Source organism: Phoxinus phoxinus (genome assembly GCF_949152265.1).
Source record: "Phoxinus phoxinus genome assembly, chromosome: 17".
In the NCBI taxonomy this organism is placed as follows: domain Eukaryota; kingdom Metazoa; phylum Chordata; class Actinopteri; order Cypriniformes; family Leuciscidae; genus Phoxinus; species Phoxinus phoxinus.
The window spans coordinates 29406373-29428727 of NC_136892.1; the positions used below are offsets into that span (position 1 = coordinate 29406373).

Here is a 22355-nt window from a genome sequence, read left to right on the forward strand (position 1 = left end):
TGTAACTAATACTGTGCAAAAGTGGTAACTGCTGACTTATTCTGAGCATAACATTAACCTGTAGCCCATCCACACACCCTCTGCCTCAGGCTACACACACTTTGAAAGCTACCCTGTTGTACAAGACACTTACTTTGTGTCTCTAAATTATGTGCTTTACACTTTAGTTCCTCCTCCTGTGTTTCAGTCAGGGTTTTATTCAGTGTTGCACTAAAATTACAGCTTAGCTTGTGTGTGTGTGTGTGTGTGTGTGTGTGTGTGTGTGTGTGTGTGTGTGTGTGTGTGTGTGTGTGCCACCCAGACTGCTTTGATTATGCTGATGTTGACCCAAAGCTTTAATTACAGTCCAAACCAAATGATCCCAACACTCCACAAATAACCCAGCCAAGACCAGATCAAACGCTCACAGAGCTCACACACCATCATTAAGGAGGACACGCCCCTAAGTCTGCCGTGCCACGCCCTGAGCCAATCGCAGAGCGGCTCGAGTCGATCTACAGGGCCTCGCTGCATATGAAGAAAAGAAAACATCAAATAACTCATAATACTCACTGAATTACAAATGATGGAAAATCTTTTCCACAAACGACCAAATAATGATCCATACACAGCAAAAAGCGGCCTCAAATGTCTCCAAGCTTCTTAATCATCTAAATTCAATCAACTAATGATAAAGTTGACCATTTCAAGTGTTTTGAAATCTTTGTAAATGCAATATGTGCAAAAACAAAGTTATTTACAGTGAGCGAGTGGGAAATAATTAATAGTTAGTGGTGTTTGCCCATGCAAAAAAAGGGCAAAGGTGAAAGGTGGCAGCAGGAAACGGCTTGTTGACCACAGCTTCGGTCAGTTATCTCTTCACAATGGACTTTTGTGTATAGTGTGTTTTATCAGCTGTTCTGTGTTTCAGTGCTGACCACAGACCATCAGGATAATAGTGGTATAAATGATATAAAGTGGTCTGGCAGATATTCGTATAGTACTGAACACACACAGATCATTCAGTGGGTTCAGTAGCAGCTCCTCCTGCAGATTAATGGCTTGATTAAAGCACACGGCAAAATCAATGAGTGCCAAAATGAACATGGAGCTGGAATCATCTCATCAATCTAAAGACTAGAAGAAGCATCTCTGAAGAGTTCATAGATATCAGTGTAGGGGATATGAACTTCAATATCATTCATTCACAGTGTTAATAAATGACCAGTTAGGTTTTATGCATTGTTCTAACATTATAGTACAGCGAGGAAAACAAGTATTTGATACACTGCCGATTTTGCAGGTTTTCCCACTTACAAAGCATGTAGAAGTCTGTAATTTTTATCATAGGTACTCTTCAACTGTGAGTGACGGAATCGGAAAAAAAAATCCAGAAAATCACATTGTATTATTTTTAAGTAATTAATTTGCCTATTGTCCTGTAGCCCATCCCAGCCTTGTGCAGGTCTATATTTTATCCCTGATGTCCTCACACAGCTCTGGTCTTGGCCATTGTGGAGAGGTTGGAGTCTGTTTGATTGAGTGTGTGGACAGGTGTCTTTTATACAGGTAACGAGTTCCAACAGGTGCAGTTAATAGGTAATGAGTGGAGAACAGGAGGGCTTCTTAAAGAAAAACTAACAGGTCTGTGAGAGCCGGAATTCTTACTGGTTGGTAGGTGATCAAATACTTATGTCATGCAATAAAATGCAAATTCATTATTTAAAAATCATACAATGTGATTTTCTGGATTTTTGTTTTAGATTCCGTCTCTCACAGTTGAAGAGTACCTATAATAAAATTACAGACCTCTACATGCTTTGTAAGTAGGAAAACCTGCAAAATCGGCAGTGTATCAAATACTTGTTCTCCCTACTGTATGTAGCGAGTCGGCTCATGTGATTTAGATTTTGCTTCAGAGAACATTAGTGAGCATTGATGCTCCCTGGTTTTCACGGTGCATTGTGGTGACTTTTTAGGGAGCGAACGTTTCAGTGCATGGAGATTTCTTGCGATTGAGATCCCTGATCAGTGGCCTGAGTACTGAACTAGGGAGCTGATTGAGACGCACCCTAAGGCCTCATCCACACTACTGCGTTTTAGTTTAGAAACGGAGAATTAAAACGAATACGATCTCCGTCCACACCAGCGTTTTAGCTACGTATTAGAATTGATCTCCGTCCACATTAAAACGACTGAAAACGCGGATCACGTGACCATACACCAACACTGGGCATGCGCGTGCTGGTGTAAACAGGCGCATGAAGGCAGTGATAGGATTGTAAAATGCAGAATTTGTTTGCACAACAGCTGCTAGCAAAGACATCAACGTCAGTAACGCTTGTAATTTGTTATCCATGTTGCAGTCACTTATGGCGCTTTTCCACTGCATGGTACGGTACGGCACGGCACGCTTTGGCGCTTTTCCACTGCTTGGTACGGTACGGCTCGGTTCGGTACTGCTCACTTATGGCGCATTTCCACTGCATGGTACGGCTCGCTTCGGCTCGCTTTAAATGGTACCACCTCTGTTGAGGTTCCAAGCGTACCGTACCGATACTAAATGTGACGTGAAAACACTGCAGATCACTGATTGGTCAGACAGAATCGTCACTTCAGCGTCATTGTATTTGCGACACGAGACACTAAACCCACTAGATTTAAATAGCCAGACAACAGCCAACGCGGTAGCACCTGTTTTTAGAGTATTTACTTGACAAAAAAAATCAAACAAGAAATGGCTGAATCATGGTCGTGGACGAGGTGCAGACGTTCCTCTCGTTGGTTGCCGAGGAGCGGAAGTAGCACAGCTCTTAGCCGCACACGGCTACCACCGGACCTACAACTATTAACGGTACTAACTGCAGTGGAAAAGCAACCGAGCTAAAGCGAACCGAACCGTGCCGTACCGAGTCGAGTCGTACCACGAAGTGGAAAAGCGAAGCGAGCCGAACCGTTCCGCGCCGAGAGACGCACCGTACCGAGCCGTACCATGCAGTGGAAAAGCGCCATAACGTTACGAAGTCCAGGCTGATTTTGTATGTTTTCTTCCCGGGGACGGGTCATGTGATGGGTGGCTGACAAATCAGGGAAGGATACGCCATGACTGATGACACCCAATCATAGAGTCGAGCGTGAGCTTCTGCGTCATCGTTTCTAAAGTCCTCCGTTTTTGACCGCCTTCACTAAAACGCCCTCCGGGGATTCAAAACGCAAAACGGGGTCGGCAGCGTTTCTAAACTTCTCCGTTTTAGGTCTTTGTTTTTGCCGTTGTAGTCTGGACGGGAGGTGCACACGTGGCAAAAGGTCTCCGTTTCTAAACGAAAACGCAGTAGTGTGGATGGGGACTAAGGCCACATTTACACATAGCCGGTTATTTAGAGAAACGAATATTTCCCCCCCTCCGTTTTCAATAATAACATCGTGCACACAACCCGCATAAATACGCCGTCGAGCGCCATCATAACTATGTCAAACCTATGGGCGGCAGTGAAGGGAGAAGGATAAAGCCATGCAAACCAATCAGAATCCTCAGAATCGACCAGAGAGAACCTAAAACCCCGTTTCTCCCAGTTGACACGACAACATATAACTGGCGTTTTCAGAAATCTCCACTTTGGCCGGAGTTTTTAGAAATAATCGTTTTCTGGGATAAAAACGGCGTTTTCGTGTAAATGACAGGCCAAAACGCAGAGAAATATCTGCGTTTTCCCATCGTGTAAACGGGGCCTTTAAGATGTGAAAAAATTATTCTCATTACATAACTTTAAAAAAAACTAATCTACGCAGATCAAACAAATTACCTAATTTGGATTTAAACCAATGTTTTTTGACAAGTTTGATTTTCTTGCTGACCCAAGTCAAGATTTTTTTTTTCTCATTATTAACCAGACATAAAATATTTGTGGTGTCATTCATAGCAAAAATCATAAGATGGGGAATAGTATTACTTATGCTTACTTTAGCAAACACCACTAATAAAACTTAAAACACTGAAGAAGAAAAGGAAAGGGAAATAGTTAAAAAGGGGGAAAGGTGAAAGCAAAAGAAAGCAGTGTTCTAGATTAGATAGCAGGGCCTCCACCCTTAACATTGGCTTCTAGTGTTTAAGAAAGAGACACACATACAAACATGTGCAGAAACACACAAAAAACACAAAACACACACTTTCACTCCCAAAACGCACATGCTACACCCCACCCTGAGAAAACACACACATATAGATGTGCCCATGCAGCAATACGTAAACGCTGGTTAAAACCATCACACACACACACACACACAATATACATGGACATTCACCCACAGGCATTTCCAAGTGTGGCACTCGAAACCAAAGTGTGGTCGCATGTACAGCAATAATCACCAACCTGCTCTCTCATATGTACACCAGAATAACCTACACACATGATTTAACAGCACTAGAATAACCGAGACACACATAACACACATGCACTGCAGACATGTAATGCTGTACTCAATCTTAGTTCTATGAATAAATTCGGTGCGAACACACAAGTATAAACACTCATCATATTTTGAGCTGAAGGCGGAAATGCAAACCTCACGGTAATGTGATCCCACAGCATAATAAGACTTATGATTATTGTAATCATACTTTTGTGTGGTAAACAGAGCAAACGCAGCCCAGATAGACGGTGTTCACAGATTCATATGTGTGTGTATTTGTTCACTATAAGGATACTTCACATTTAGCGAGAGTTTTCTAAGACGGTTTTATTGCTACGAAGTCGCACATTTACAACTCATGAGCGTTTTCAATTAAGTACAGTAATGTTCAAAAGTAAAAAAAAAAATTCATCAAGAATGCATTACATTGATCAAAAGTGAAAGTAAAGAAATGTATGTTACAAAACATTTCTATTTCTAATAAACGGGGGGGATGTATCACGGTTTCCACAAAAAATACAAGGCAGCACAACGGTTTTCAACATTCATAATAATAAGAAATGAGCAGCAAATCAGCATATTAGAATAATTTTTGAAGGATCATGTGACACTGAAGACTGGAGGAATGAAGCTAAAAATGTAGCTTTGCATCACTGGAATAAATTACATTTTAAAATATATTACAATAGAGAACTTAATTAGTTTAAATTGTAATAATATTGTTTTTACTGTATTTTTGATCTAATAAATGCAGCCTTGGTGAGACTTCTCAGTTTCAAAACATAAAAAAAAATCTTACCGAACCCGAACTTTTGAAAGGCAGTGCAACTTTGTATATAAGCAAATAAAATAATTGTTGATAGTAAAGATATAATGGAGTATACAGATAAAAAGTTGAGTTCGCAATTAGGTCTCATTTAAGTATCAACTTTGTCTAAGAAGTTTCTCCTAAAAGTCCAGGGGAGAAATAAAATAAAACAAGACTGATGAGAAATTTTGGAGCTCATATTGAGATCTTCAACTTACAATTTTGCCATTCAAGCGCAGTGTGAGACATTGTTACGATCGCTTCTGAAACTCTTGATGTGAGATTACAGGAGTCTCAGTAGAAACATCTAAGTTGTAGGAAACATGCAATGCTGTCTAGGAGAAACAATTGTGATGATATTTTTCGTTGCGAGTTGTCTTGGGTCTATGGGTGTGTGTTTGCGTCTGTCACATAGTAATTTCATGTTTTTTCTTAGTAGACAAAAGAAACACAAACTAGCATTTAACAGCACGAGTTCCAGTATGGACAAAAATAAGTGTGTCTGAGAGAGACCGAGACATAATTAGAAATAAAATAACTGACATTATCACTGAAGTGCACACACTTCCACATTTTATCCTGCGGTTAAATCAAAGAAACACACAAATTATGTTGTGCTTATGAATGTAAAGTTCACCTGCGCAGAGATACGTGTGTGTTTGCATAACGTAGGCCTGTGTGTGTATGTATTTAACATGCAGAAATTTGCTTTCACTTGACTGTGAGAGAGGATCATAGGATAACTTGTATGCTGTGAAATTCCGCCTGTTAAACACACACATAGTATACATTTTCTGAAACAAATGTAAGTGGTTTTTCCATGTGCAATGCAAGGCTATGAATTTCTGCCCATAGATTAAATACATACTTTTATTCAGCAAGGATGCATTACATTTTTCAAAAGTGACAGTGAAGACGTTTAAAATGTTACAAACATTTTCTATTTCAAATTAATACTGTTCTTTTGAACTTTCTATTCATCAAAGAATCATAATTTTTTTTTAATTTTCACAAAAATATGAAGCAGCACAACTGTTTTTAACATTAATAATAATCAGAAATGTTACTTGAGCAGCAAATCATCATATTAGAATGATTTCTGAAGGATCATGTGACACTGAAGACTGGAGTAATGATGCTGAAAATACAGATTTGATCGCAGGAATAAATTACATTTTAAAATATATTAAAAGAGAAAACCGTTATTTTAAATTGTAATAATATTTCACAATATCACTGTTTTTACTGTATGTTTGACCAAAAAAAATGCAGCCTTCGTGAGACTTCTTTTCAAAAATATGAAGAAAAAAATTAAAACACGTATCGACCCCAAACTTTTGAACACTAATGTACGTGCTGAAGTTGGATATGAATAATTTGATATGAATTTGATTTGAAGTTGGATATGAATAAGCACCCAGAATAAATCGATTAGTAAATACACACACATCCAAACTCTGGACGTCATTGGAAAGTCTTGATTTTATTGTTGCTGAATTACAGACCTCATGTTTGGTCTACACAACTGGAAGTTTTAAAGCTCAGCTTAAGGGCCAGATAAGTTAGACATTCTCCACTATAAACTCCTTGTTTTGGGTCACGCATAACAGCTTTTTAAGTGCTCCGGCACCAGATAATAAAACGTTTAACACTGTACGCAGGAAAGATGAGACAATTCTCGGACCGGCATGAGTGTAGTCTCTCATTTAGAGATCTTCACATGCTTTAAACTTCTATATGTTCATTTACTATGCTGTAAAATCAGCCACAGTGAGGCATGCTGGGAAGAGTGACGTGCAAGAGGCGGAGCTTCATGAAGTCCAGTCACGCTAATCTCTCAGCACACACACACACACACACACACACACCTTTTAGAAGATGTGTATCTCACAGTGCAATGTACTTTGCCAGTTTGAAGACTGAACTGGAAGCAATATCATCTGTTGTTATATGCTTGACACATAATTTGCTTGGACTCCCATTAGTTATGACATTTTACACCAAATTGGAGCACATATGCAAAATATGTAATTATTTATTCATGAGATGATAACTGAATGCCACTTGCTGAATTAAAAAAGTGGCAAAAATGAGGTTTAAAAAAACAGTGTACACTGGGGAATTTTTTTTTGTGTAGTTTCCTTTGAAAGAATTTTCACAAATAATCACAAAGAAAAATACTAACACACTGAGTTAAACATGAAATTAGAAAGTAGAAGATAAAATAGATTTTGAAATATGTGGAAAGCAGTATGCTAGTGATTTCTGACTCAGCATTGGCGCTATACTCATTTCTACAGCTTGTTTCTTTTCCTGTCGTGGATGGAAGTTTTCAAGAGGCATTTTTGAATATTCATGAACACACAGTAAACATTTTCTCTGCAAATAGGAACATTTCTAGCAGTTATCCAGTTTAAAACTGAATGATTGCCAAATGCAATTACATGACAGGCCACTAGAGGGATACATCCCATATTAATTAATAATAAAACATACATGTTATCCCTCTTGATAAATATCTCTCCTTTCTCCACACTTTCTATTGCTTCCTCCCGCCCACATTCCTTTCTTTCCGATGGCTTCTTTCCTTGTTCTCTCTCTTCCTAGATTCCTGTAATGCCGGCAGTGTAAGACTTCATTCAGCTCTTTTCATACGGACCGAACAAATATTTGCCTTCGTCATTATGACCCTAAATCACCATAATCTTGCCTCTGTCTGTCTCTTCAACACACACACTTTAGAAAATCAGTGCAGCACAAGGGAACATTGTGAAGAAAACTGTGATTTTGAAGGCCATTAGGCTACTATTATCAGAATTATAAATGTATATGGGTCAATGACGTGATGCTAAGACTGTAAAAATCTGATTTATAATGATCTTAATAAACCTCTTTACTGATGAACATGGTTTGAATGTATGTTTAATGCTAAAAAACATTTTTTTATAACAATAATATATATATATATTGTCTTGTCTGCATCTATCTGTGAGTGTGACATATGTTTATAACATAAAATACTTTTTTTATGGAAAAAATGTTTTTGAAACAATTTTGGGTGAGTGTCACAGAAACATGGTCCAGCTCACATTTTAAAATAAAATTATAAATAAATTAAAAATTAAAACAAAATAAAATTAAGGATTGCTATAGAAGTCTATTTTAGGATCATTGAGATTTTTTTTTTAGACCATTAAGCATTTTTTTCCACATTTTATCTTTGAGGTAAACAATATATATATATATTTATTAATTAGAATGCAAATTATTATTTTAATTTTTGAGGTGAAATATAACTTGTTTATGTTTTTAAGATGTATTTTCTCGCAACCAACTTAACTTACTATTCTTTCTAATCATCTTGGACATCCTTGACCCATTAAAAAAAAACTAATATTACAATACTAATTAAGAGGATTTCTGTCCTGTATGGTTAATCAGTTATTTTCCTGACCCTTGGTGACAATTGAAGGGTTACATGGCGATTCGTGTGTGTGTGTGTGTGTGTGTGTGTGTGTGTGTGTGTGTGTGTGTGTGTGTGTGTGTGTGTGTGTGTGTGTGTGTGTGTGTGTGTGTGTGTGTGTGTGTGTGTGTGTGTGTGTGTGTGTGTTTAACGTTCTGGCCAGTTCTCTTCATCTGTCTTGTGGCAGCAGGAAATGAGTAGATTTCCCTTTAAACCATGTGATTTACTTTTGGTAAATCTACACTATAGTAAATTCTATACATGTACACACACATATGCATGCAACACACACACACACACACACACACACACACACAAACACACACACACACACACACCTGTCTATTATCACCCATCTAATCTTACAACACTTCATTTCACTAATAAATGACTGACGGAGAGAAGGGATGGACTAATATATCTCACACACACACACTCCTGCCCCTGGGGAAGAAGGAATAAACATTTCATTTCCCCTGGCCAGCATACAGGACGTTTTATATGATGTAAGAAAGAGTGAGTGTGTCCAAGGTGGGGCTGGACCGAGATTAGGTGATTATAGCGCTGGCACACTAGTGCGCTGTTTCATTGGTTCTTACGTAAGACGCACAGAAGTCTTGTATTCTTTTCAATAAAACTCCATAGCTATGACTATTGGAATTCAGTATTGTTAATTGCTATATGGATTTCTTTATGAGCTATTATAGGCAATTATAATGCAAATAAAACAGCATAAATTAGCATTGTTACCAAAAACCTAGTAACCTTGCTGATTTGAAACGCTATATTACCACTACAAGAACAGTTTCTCATTGTCAAGCACACAAAAGACTCAACTGACAAAAAAAATACATAGCACACACAAATACTGGATAAAATATTTTGACAAAAAAAAAACATGTTTTCCTTAGTTTGAAGAATATTTAAATAATCTAAAGAACCTTTTTTTCTCTATAAAGAACCTTGTTGTGCAATGGAATGGTTCCATTGATGTTCAAAGTTCTTAATGGAACCATTGATTCCACTAAAGAACCTTTCATTTTAAGAGTATATTTTATAAGCATATTTCATTCAACTCATTCTGGGATTGCCTTAAGTGTGAAGAATAAGTATCTTTAGATATCTTTGAAAGCATCATGTTTAGTATAATTAGCTCTAAGGGTCACTGCAGAGCTGCACGAGCCGAGGAAGATCTGGCCCTGCCGGCAACACACTGAAGTCATCCTCCGCTGCTGCTCTGTGCTTTAATACTAGCAATAAAATACATTTCAGGCACTTTTACATATCAGCGACTTTGGCAATTTAGCCATATAATCCTGTTCCTACAACTTTCTATAGACCTGGCACTTTCTAGCAGGATACAGCAAACAGGCCACAACGGTTTTAGCTAAACTTTTTATAGTAAAAAATATTTTGTGGTTTGGTACCTTGGCAACAATAATATTTTGGTAACTAAATTTTTTTTTGTTGCAATCAAAGTTGCAATTAATGTGAAAAAACTGAACAGGCCTATCGCAAAAAAAAAAAAAAAAAGGTTTAAAAATAGTAAAAAGCACAATAGAAATACAAAAAAGAAAGTATAGTGATTAATCAAAACTGAAATCCCAATATGGCTTAGTGTTATAAAAAACAAACCACCTAAACTAATAACGTGAATTTGGGATCGCAATATGCACCACACAACCTCCCCATACTTGTAATGAGAAGTGCTTATAAGCAGCTGTTGTCAATGAGAAAAAAACGCCTCCCTGCGGTTTTCCACCAAAATGAAAGCTCAATGGTTTATTTTGTGAAAATTAAGAAATTAAGACAGCCATAAATATTAGAACTGTAATTTTAATAAAAAAATTACATACAATTTTATAATAAAATTATTATTATTACATATTTTTTTCTTAAATATTCATATTTAATTTGACAGGGAACAGTTATTATTATTAATCTTTTATATACACTGCCCGGCCAAAAACAAAAAGTCACTGTTCGGATTTAAAGTCGGAGTCTTGGAGTCTATGACTGATCATAATTGCAGTGATTATTATGTTTGGCAACAGTTCTTCTAACCCAACTGATATATTACGGTTAGAAGATATCTGTGTCTCATGTGACCTTTTTATTTGTACACGCTGTGACTATACAAATCACAACATGTAAATAGGAAAATGTTGGCGTTATTTTGTCACTTATTGGGAGCAGTATGCTAGCTGAAGCCATTTACCTCCAGTCTTTGTGCTAAGCTAGGCTAGCGGTGGGTGCGTCAGACAGTTACGGCACGCACGGAGATGAGAAGGGTATGTATGGACTTATCTAACTCTGGGGGATATGGTGAATAAGCCAAAGTCCCAAAAAGTCGGCGCGTTCCTTTAAATACATTTATTTCATCACAATTTATGCACTTCTTAAAAGAAAATTCACTTTTCTTTTTTTTTTACATTTTGTATCAAGCACATTTAAATGTGATTATTTCTACAGTACTCATTGTAACAGATGTTTTCTAGTAACTGTTAGTGTATGGAGTGCCATAAGAGGCAGATCTGTGTGTGTCGGACGGGAAGCTAGACTGAGCTCTGGAGCTGCAGTGCAGAAATGCAGGAAGGAGGTGCAGATTTTGCATGGTGAATTGAAAGGAGGCCTTTAGGTTGGTCAAACCTAGCAGTCTCTCCGACCCGTGGGCATTAGACTAGCACAGCTGGTCAGTAAGAGGAATGTTTACCCATACCGTACATTTACACAGGAAATGAAGTACCTAAGGCCTTCGTACCCAGCAGCACTCGTTCACTCACTCACAAACCAGGGTATCTGCACATTTTTTAAAGTAAAATTTAAGGCTTTTTAAGACCTTTTTAAGACCTGAAGAAATCAAAATTAATACCGTACATTAGGGGTGTGCAATATTAACAAAAATATATCTCGATATTTTCTAAATATGGAAATTATTTCTAAACGTATTTAGAGGTATGCATCACCTTTTATGTCAAATTCTAACATTCAAATTAAATTCCATTAGAATAAGACCGTACCACTGTCAAATTAAATAATTAAATTAAAATCCATCCTTGCAGTGCAGAGGTGACACAGAAACGGCATCCGGACTGGCATTACTATATTTACACTTAATTTGCAATTGCATAAATAAAGCTATTCAATATTTAAATATGAAATTATTCATAATTTTAACATTTTAATTAAAGAGTACTTTAAATATGCAACTAAACCCGCCAGTAGGTGGCAGTAAGTCACTGTCTTAATAAGCGAGTTGTTGGAGTTTTATTCAACCGATTTGTTCAAACGGCCGATTCATTCATTGAATCAAATGATTCGTTCAAAACGCGGATTTCAGTTTTAAAAAAAGAATCGCTGTCTGTTGGACTAGTTTCATTATGAAATTCTCGTCGGCGAAATAAAGGGGGAAACAAACAATATTGACAATATAAAAAGTAACACACAATGTTAACTTTATTGTTAATTTAACTGTTGTATAAAATAAATAGCACATTTGCAATTGTGCACAGGAAAACGGCACTCTTGCTCGTGATATTCTAATATAACAACCTAATATGATAGAAATATAAGACAAGTTTTTGGGGGACATATCTATAACTGCACTGACACATCACGCAGTAAAAGCAAGCATGAGAGACAAACGCGATGTCAGCTCGCACTCGCGGTGCCTCGTACGTAGTTTAAACAATGATTACAATATCATCATAGTTCATAGACAATCCTAAACACAAAGAATGAACTTACTATTGAACTGACATTTACTCGTTCTCTTATCCTCTCCTCTCCTCTCGCGTGCAGGAGACAGACGCAGGCTAATACGCTGCCGTAAATGACGCGAATTGTCACGTGAACAAGCAAATCCACAAAGATAGAATAAAAATAATACGTACGCTAATTAGATAGTTTTCATTTGGAAAGCATTTAGATACGTCGTCAAAGTGTCATCTAAAATTTAAGACCTTTCATAGGTAAAAATAAGACTTTTCATAAGTAAAAATAAGAATTTAAGACTTTTTAAGGCCTTAAATTTTAAATATCGAATTTAAGACCTTTTAATACTTTTTAAGGATCCGCGGGGACCCTGACAAACACACACACACACACACACGTGCTGCGTCTCAAGCTATTCGCAGCTCGTGTTTACTTGTGGTTTGGCGAAATGCTTCATGCCAGGTCTCTGTGCCATCCTCCTACGTTTCGGGCAAAAACCGGGAACAGATACACATGCAGGCATGCAAATATTATATTTGTATACACATTAAAATGAAGTCAAACTTGTAAACAAAAAATAACCATTTTGTTTGCAGAAAGCTGTATTTAGTGTGTGCGCGAGTGTGTCCGTGGAACAGCAGTCACGACCATATCTGGATTATGAAGAAAGGTGTTTCAGACGGAGATGCTTTTTAGCCTGTGTAATTATCATAGCTTGTGTTTATGTATGTGTGTTTAAGCTAGTTATACTCTGGGGATAATTTTGCAGAGAAATGTCTCCAGAAAGTTGCTAAATATAACCCCCATTTAGGAAAAAGGTTCAAATAAAACCTCAATTAAACTGGATTTGACATTTTATGATGAAGAATGTGATCTGTGCCTAGCTGTGCAGACCCTGATGCCAGGGTGTTGTGGCGGATCACTGGACGGGACGCTTTAAAGTTTCTAGGGTGTTGTAAACATTCATATACAATTGTTTTGTAGCACAAACCGTTACTAATTACTCACAGAGGTTTGAGAACATACATAACAGAGATGTTTGGCTAAAATAAATAAATAAATAAACAAACTATGTTAATTTCGAGTGATTAATTATTTAAAAAAATGACATAAATCATTGTCCTGAACATAGCCAAATTGTAAAGGAGCTGCTATGATGTTTTGAATGGTAAACTTGGGAACATTAATAATGTATGAATTTTTGTAGCTGAGGTTTATGAAAATACATAAAGAGATGGTCGGCTATAATAAATTAATAAATATATATATATATGTTTGTAGCAAGGTTACGAATTGCACACAACACAAAAATAATAGTGATGTATGGTTAATGTGAAATGTAATAAAATATCGCGTAAATAATATTTCTTATTCTGAAAATGAAACGTGTTATGTTAAAGTGGAGGTTTGTCTATAACCTCATAATTACCTTTATCTGAAGCAATATAATCTATGTTATTTTCTTGTTTAAAAAGCTAGGTAGTTATGTGTGTATACACCGTTTTGATGAGATCATGCCTCTCTGTACCTCTCTGCTCTCTCTCAGGCTCATTCTGCATGTTCTTCTTCTCTTGTTAGTATGTCACACACATTTCCATGATTATCTCTGGCTGTCTCCAAGTGCAGTTACTGCTGTGTGATTGTGGCTGCTGTCGTCTGTAAAAAGCCTCAGAAATCTCTTAAGTACAGACTGGGAGACAGACAGAATCAGAGACAGGAATGAGCTGGGTGGGGGGGGTGAAGAGACAGAGAGAAAGTTGACCTCGTATACATTTAAGAGCCTGCACTCCTCCTTTGGTTGTTTGTCATAAAAAGGAGTGATTGTCATTCACACAGAGGAATGTGAATGAGGCAAACACACACACTCGTTGCATATAAAAGATAATGATGGATTAGAGTCTGACCTTTAGGAATACATGCTGAACAGATTCTACTTTCTCACACACATGCATAAACACATACCTAAAAAATTTAATTAAATTAAATGCTTAAAATAACAATTCACCCAAGGAATGAAAATTCCCTGATAGCCGAATAAATATTCGATAAATTAAATAAAATTTGGTAAAGATTGTGTAAGCATATTGCACAGTTGTGCTTGGAGTCAATCGTTTTATTTGAGATAACGCAATAAAACATGACAAATTGTGCAGACATCATTTTTTGGCCAGGCTGTCATACAAAGAAATTATGAATGCATGCAAAAACAAGAGAGAACCAATGAAATATGAATAACTAATGATGTTGTAATCAATGTACTGTATGCTTTATCCTGTGAGCTTTTTGTTTTTTCTATTCTTTTTTTCTTGTTTAGTGTTTTGTTCTTCCGTCATATTTAAAATATGTAAAAATATTAAATATGTTCGTAATATTTTGATGATGTTTTAATCAAACTTGTAGGGTCATTAAAACAAATCACCAAACCAATCAATTTTGGCAGCTACTGTGTATATATACAAATATATTTATTTTTTGAGGGTATTGTTACTTAAAATGTAAATAAATATAAATAACAAAAAAGTACAAAAAAAAGGATAAGTAATGTGTAAAAAAAAAGAAAAAGAAAAAAAGATGACATCAGTCTTAGAGAGACTGATTCAACTAATGAGTCGTTTGACAATCAGTGAAATATGTGGTAATGTGCAATGAAAGTGTTTTTTATGTTTTGACATTTGATGCATATAAACTTGTTGACTCTAAAACAAAATAAGGAACCTTTAAAGTAGCATAATAGGGGTACAAGAAAAAAATATCTGACTGAATGGCAAAAACTTTTTTTTTTTTTTTTTTGGTGAGTTACATGTGAAAGTACATTGTCCTTGACATGACACTATAATATGACAGAATCTGTTTCGTGGTTGTAAAGTTCTGAATGAATATGGTTTGGTTATGTGTGTGAACATGGCTTGGTTTTATAGAGTTTGGATTGTGATTGATACCACCATGAACTCTAATGAATAATATTGAGCCATGTGTAATGCGTTTTCTAGTGGGTTCAGAATCAGAATGACTGCTGCATGATGTTAATTGGTTACAGACATCTTTGATGTTGTACAAAACAAAAGATAATCACTTCATTTTGACTAGATCTGTGCACCAGATTATTTCACTTTCACTGCCAAGTGCCACTGATATGATTAATGCTAAACATTCACAAACAGTCCCAAACCCTACAGATCAGTCATACAATTATTATTCTGCCATCGTTCACTCACCTTCATGTCCTTCCAATACAACTTGCACACTATATTCAGGTTATTATTCACTGCAAATGTATATCATCCTTCACTCTAGCTCTCAAATCTCATTCGCATTTATGCATAATTCACATAATTCAACTTTAGATGTAATTTACATTGCATTCATTCATTTAGCAGATGCATTTATTCAAAGTGAGGAACATCAAGGGTTAAGATTAGCAAATCCAAGATCATGGGTTTAATTCCCATCAGGTAATGCATGAACTAATCGAATACCTTCAATGCATAAATGTAAATGTAAATATGGATTTCAGTGAATAATTCAAATTAAAGTGACTAAAATTGTGAACTTTTTCCTTGTTCCTCACACAAAGATTCAAGCTTTCAGAAGACTGGAGACCTATAAGTTGAATTGACTACTTCTATGGCACATTTTTGTTATTTTTGGTCACAATATGCCTTTGCTGTATGAGCAGCATACATTTTGAACCACATGAGGGTGAGTAAAGGATGGCAGAATGATTTGATTGGCCAATCTCAGATTATTGCTGAGTGCAGCAAAGACATGACTTATAAAACTAGTCGCAACAGTAATTACAATTACTCTCATAACAAAAATATATAAAAACTGCACGTTAATTTGTGCTAAACATTTGATTTTCTTGTTGCAGTCTCTCTTCATACCTGCATGTGTCCTGCTCTTTCTCTCTTTCTCCTCTACTTCAGTCTCTCTCTCTCAGTCAGGTGAATGATGTCTCTGTGGTTTGCCCACAGTTCCACAATCTCTGAAATCTTCTGGCTCGGAGAAAGAAAAAGGAAATAGGATGTGTTATGTCTGTGAGGATTCATTCACCATCAGTCAACGCGATGACAGCTGTAATCTAACACACCTACACACCTTTCTTTCACAGGACAAGCACAAACGATCAAATACAAGCATGCAGAGTGTGTGAATGCTGAGAGTGAGTGCTGCTGCCCCTTCTGGCCAAAAAGTGTAAGTGCATTATGAAGGGGAGTTCAGTACTGTGTAGAAATATCTCATCACACAATAATAGGGAAAATCTTTTAGTCTTGTAAAACCCCATCTAAACACTCTTTCTTCATCAGCCTTATAAAACAAGTACTTTAGCAGCACCACAGATGCATGATAATACTACGGTTCTTTGACGAATACCATGGTACTGAATGATTGCCATATTCATACCAGGTATTTACATGGTACTCCAAAGTACCATGATCATGCAAAATGAGGTATAAGTATTAAATGGCAGATATTTAAAAAGAATTGTACTGTCTATGCAAAAAAACAGCAAAGATTACTATGGCACAATCATGTACAAAAAGAAAAACAGTGTTAGTATAGTACATGTCCCCAAAGAAAAAATCGTATTATGGGACATATTTAAAAAAAAATAGAATTACAATAAGATTATGTAAAATGGGATTATCATGCAACATGCAATAAAAAAACAATATTAGCATGATAAATAAAAATACTGAGATGCATGTAAAAAAATACATTTTAGTTTAAGTTTTGGTAGTTTTGTTATGTGCTTTTGTCATTTTTTTGTAAAAAAAAAAAAAAAAAACAGTATTAAGATGGATCAAGTTCAAAAGGCCGTGGACACAGTATGGTGCTTTGTGGTATTTTTTTGTTAGTGCATTACTGTATTTTTATCTGTGGTCTTTGGGCCGAACCGTGTCAGGTGTTACTAGGAAAAATAAACTCTGCAAAATGAACTAGTCCTCCCACAAATCCACAAATACTGGATCAGCTTTCATAAATTAAATCAAACCTCGAAAATATCCCTCCTGTTACGCGCTGGCAGCTGCTCTGAGACAGAGATGGAGGAGCGCAGCTGAATAGAAGGAGGCGTAATTGTAGGCTGTGAGATGTATATTTTGCTGGGTGCGTATGTAGTAATTATGTTTATATATATGCATGTCTCCTCTGTACTCCTGCTATATTACTGACCGCTCACTCCCGCCTCCAAATGACCATCGCTACGGAAGCAACCACACGCTTCCCTTTAAAACCCTAATGACAGACTACAGCCACAGAGAGAGAGAGAGAGAGAGAGAGAGAGAGAGAGAGAGAGAGAGAGAGAGAGAGAGAGAGAGAGAGAGAGAGAGAGAGAGAGAGAGAGAGAGAGAGAGAGAGAGACATTGCATTACCATAGCTTTTTGGATGTGGTACCATAGTAATAGCATGTTTTTGGACACTACCTTGATAGGTAATACCATAATATTCTTCTTCTACAGTATAATTTGAATGCCATGATATTACCATGTTTTTGGAGAAGGTGCCATGGTAATTGTTCAGAATTATGGTATAGTCTATATCAAAGTTACCATGGTATTACCAGATTATTCTTTGAAGTAGCTTACAGTACCATTTAAGTGATTTACATTTGTTCTGCACAAACTAAGCCCCATAATAATAATGTGGTATTTACTGAATTACCTTGTAATACAATTTAAATAACAAGGTATATGAATATGGTAATCAAACTGTACTATGGTAGCTTGGTCGGCTGTCTTTCAGTTGATTTCTGAGGCCGCATCGCATGTAGAATTGCTCTTTTCATTAAAGTCATTGAATGAAGCTTTTCATGTGGATCTAAAGTGAGATCTATAGTCTTTCCTTTCTGTGACCTAACACACGTGAAAAAATGTGTGTGTTTCTTATTCTTAACAATCGTTCACTTCATATGTGTGTATACAGTATGTGTGTGTGGTTTACAGACGGGAAACTCCACAGCAGAGAAAAGAGAAAAGTGCCACTGTGCTCAAGTGTGTGATTGTGTGTGTGTGTGTGTGTGTGTGTGTGTGTGTGTGTGTGTGTGTGTGTGTGTGTGTGTGTGTGTGTGTGTGTGTGTGTGTGTGTGTAAATGTGAAATATTTCTGAAATGTGAAGTGCTATGTGCGTATACGCTGATTTGAGCATGAATTGTGTTTTTTTATATGGACATCTGCTTGGAAGACTCTCGTTGGCTGGATGTAACAAATCAACAAAAAAAACAAAACAAACAAATTACCCTCAGTCTCTAACTTCTGGCCATATTCTGACCCACATTCACACAATCACATCAATATGTCCCTTTTTCAGAAACATGTGATTGTCTCTGTCTGGAAACTGAGTGTGACTCTGGTCTGATCAATCAATCCATCTCCCATCTATATGTCTATCTTTAAGTCTCATTTTAGTGAATTTCACAGATTAAGTTGAGTTACTCAATTGTTTTCATAAAAGTATAATTTACTTTTTATTTTTTTATGTGAAATATTGTAGCTTCTATTGATCTACTTTACCTGGCATTCATCTAATCTGAGACTAAGAGTTTGTTCACAATTGTCAGGTTTGGTTTCAAATAAAACAAGCTGTTAGCTCTGTGCGATTGCTCTGTTAGTGCGGCTCATATGAACCCTGAACCCTGCCATCAAACAAGCGGACCGAGACCCCTGAAAAGATGAGTCTCGGTCCGCTTCCAAACAAACTCTGGTGCGGTTTGAATGAAATATGAACGTAACATGGACCAAAGACATCAAAACGAACCCAAAACAGGACATGAAGCCATAAGATGCGACCCTGAAATGCTAAAGCATACCAGTTTTTTTCTCATTATAGTCGCGATGTTGCCCATTACAGTTTGGTACAGGTGTCTTGCGTGTTTTCTTGCAGCAGATGTTTATTCGTGAGTAACTCCGGCACTCTTTTGACACAGTTCTCAGCTGATAAAAATACCTTCATATGTACACACATACTGTTCAACGAGCACATTTAGCCCATTAGCACACTGCATTTTTTTTTGGATGTTTGGGAAGTTCTGTGGCAAAACATAAAAGCTGTTTTTTTGTTTGTTTGTTTATCTCAGTTATAAAAAGTGTGGACGCTAATAGAACCAGTGTCTTCACACTAGTTTGGTTCGCTTGGTTTGGTTGGTCCAGACAAAAAAAAAAAAAAATGCACATTTAATCCTGGTCACTTTAGCGTTCACATTGGTATTTTTAACACCGAACCAAAAGATACAGAACCTAAAGGCACAGGGATATGTTCACAACCTGATTGGTCGGCTTTTATTTTGCAACAGAACTTACCGGACATCCAAAACAATGCTGTGCACTTGTTGTATGTGCTCAGCCTACATGTGATGGTATTCGGACCTGCTGAGAACTCGTGAAGAGCTTATAAAATGTGTAAAGGAGTCAAAACAGCAGCAGGAATCCCTCCATCACACACACACACACACACACACACAAACACACACACACACACGAAGATCTGCTGCGAGGGGACGTGGTTCTGACGCCTGTACTGTGATCGGCAACATCACGACTATGATGAGAAAAAACAGGTGCTGGAGCATTCTGTCCTTTTTAGGGTCTCATCTTCCTGTTTTTAGTTCGTTTAGATGCCTTTGGTCCGTGTTGTGTTCATATTTCAGTCTGGTAGCCACACCAGAGTTCTTAGTTGAGACCGATCTTTTCAGGGGTCTCCGTCCGGTTGTTTGGCACCAGAGTTTAGATGGCAGCGTTCACACTTATTCAAATGAACCGCAGTAACAAAGCAATCGCACCAGGGTGTGTTTTAATCGAACCAAACATGCCAAGTGTGAACAAACCCTAAATGTACAATTTGTTTTGTTTTTTGTCAAGACCAAAAGAACCAAGAGAACCGAACTACAAGTGTGAACACACCATAAATGAAATGGTAACACACACACCTCTGTTTTCTCCTCTGACTATGACTTTATTTTTCTCTTCAAACTCTTCAAACTTGTAGCTTTCCCAAAAATACACAAAATAAAACACCTCTTTTATATCCAAACCCAACTGCTAAAACACAATATAATTTTGGAGCTTTGAATAGAGCAGTCTGGTCATTCTTCTTGCTAACTCATTTTGCATCCCATAAAAATAAATAACACTAGAGTATAAATAATGTACATTTTTGGGTGAATTATTCCTTAAATGGATTGAATGTTTAATTTCAGCTCATTTAAGTCTCACACTTTTCCTCACACACATCAGTATTGCATGTCTTTTTGTCTGATCTGCTCGCTCCAAAACATGCAGTGACTCTTGATCAATCTGAATGAACAAATTAACATTCATGAATCTAAACTCATTTAGGATTGAAAAATAATTGCCTTTTAGACTGAATAAACAGGCCGACTCTTTTTCTCTTCGCCGTACGGCAGGAAACACAAATCAAGCTAACACAACACGCCAAACCAACACAAAAACACAGCCGGTCAAACATCGACAAATAAAGCTGAGCAGTGAGAGAAACACAAATAAAACAGGCCAATCAGAGAAGCGTAAATACAGATTCAGCAGTGACACAGTGCGCCTCAGTCTGTGAGCCCAAAATAACCGCCCGTCCCAGAGCAAGAAATGAGTCCGCCCTGAAGAGACCGACAAATAGACACACGCGTGCTGTGTAGAGGTCCACAACGGGCCACTGTGACTCCACAGAGAGGAAATGAGGAGATGAGAAGCTGCTGTATAGGCTTCAACATGTCAGGAGGACATCCCATACGAAAGAAACATCACAAATGAGATCACTTTAACGTCTCAATTCTTTCTCCTGGACAATAATGAGATCAAATGGAGCATAAAGTCTCTTTCAGATCTCAACTCAGATTTGCTAAGATTCCGACGTCTACAAGCAAAAGTCAATATGAACTCAAACATTTATCATCACAGCCACATTATATATATATATTGAAGCTCTCATATTAGCCTATTTACACTACAGTTCAAAAGTTTGGGGTTGGTATAAGATCTGTTCTCTTCTGCTCACCAAGGCTGCATTTATTTGATGAAAAAATCAGTAAACACAGTAATGTTGTGAAATATTATTCTTATATATATTTTTATATAGCCTATATATTTAATGTATGCATTTATTCATGTGATCAAAGCTGTATTTTCAGCATCATTACTCCAGTCTTCAGTGTCACATGATCCTTCAGAAATCATTCTAATATGATGATTTGTTGCTCAAAAAACATTTCTGATTATTATCAATGTTGAAAACAGTTTCATATTTTTGTGGAAACTTTGATACTTTTTTTTCCAGATTCTTTGATGACCAGAAAGTTCAAAAGAACAGCATTCATTTAAAATCATATAAATCGATTCGTTTGTGACATAAATGTCTTCACTGTCACTTTTGATCAATTTAATGCATCCTTGATGAATAAAAATGTATATGCATTTTTATACGGGTGAAACTCAAAAAATTTGAATATCGTGCAAAAGTTCATTCATTTCAGTAATTCAACTTAAAAGGTGAAACTAATATATTATATAGACTCATTACATGCAAAGTGAGTTATTTCAAGCCTTTATTTGTTATAATTTTGATGATTATGGCTTACAGCTTATGAAAACCCCAAATTCAAAATTAGAATATTGTGAAAAGGTTTTCATAAGCTGTAAGCCATAATCATACTAATATATAAAATTATAACAAATAAAGGCTTGAAATATCTTAATGAGTCTATATAATATATTAGTTTCACCATTTAAGTTGAATTACTGAAATAAATGAACTTTTGAACGATATTCAAATTGTTTAAGTTTCACCTGTATATGTATGTAATGTGTGTGTATAATATATATATATATATATATATATATATATATATATATATATATATATATATACACACACGTATACTCGTCTGAGACAAAGCTGATACTTGGATTAAATATACGCCATCAAGTCTCAAATCTCAAATCAAATCTGTTTAGCTTACTATTTGGTTTGTTA

General features: G+C 36.5%; 1 protein-coding gene across 4 annotated transcripts in view; it reads right to left on the bottom strand.

Annotated features, from left to right (window-relative positions):
- col27a1a (collagen, type XXVII, alpha 1a) overlaps positions 1-22355 on the bottom strand; it is a 96929-nt gene that overhangs the window by 67403 nt on the left and 7171 nt on the right. The window contains exons 1-3 of one of the 4 annotated variants that reach the window (XM_079586339.1): positions 17550-17624; positions 16259-16369; positions 13903-14030 (exon numbers count right to left, since the gene is read on the bottom strand). The gene's annotated coding sequence lies outside the window, so the exon portion shown is untranslated. Of the gene's footprint in view, positions 1-13902; positions 14065-16258; positions 16370-17549; positions 17625-22355 lie in introns of those variants that run through there. The other 3 variants (XM_079586336.1, XM_079586337.1, XM_079586338.1) reach the window with 3 other exon arrangements.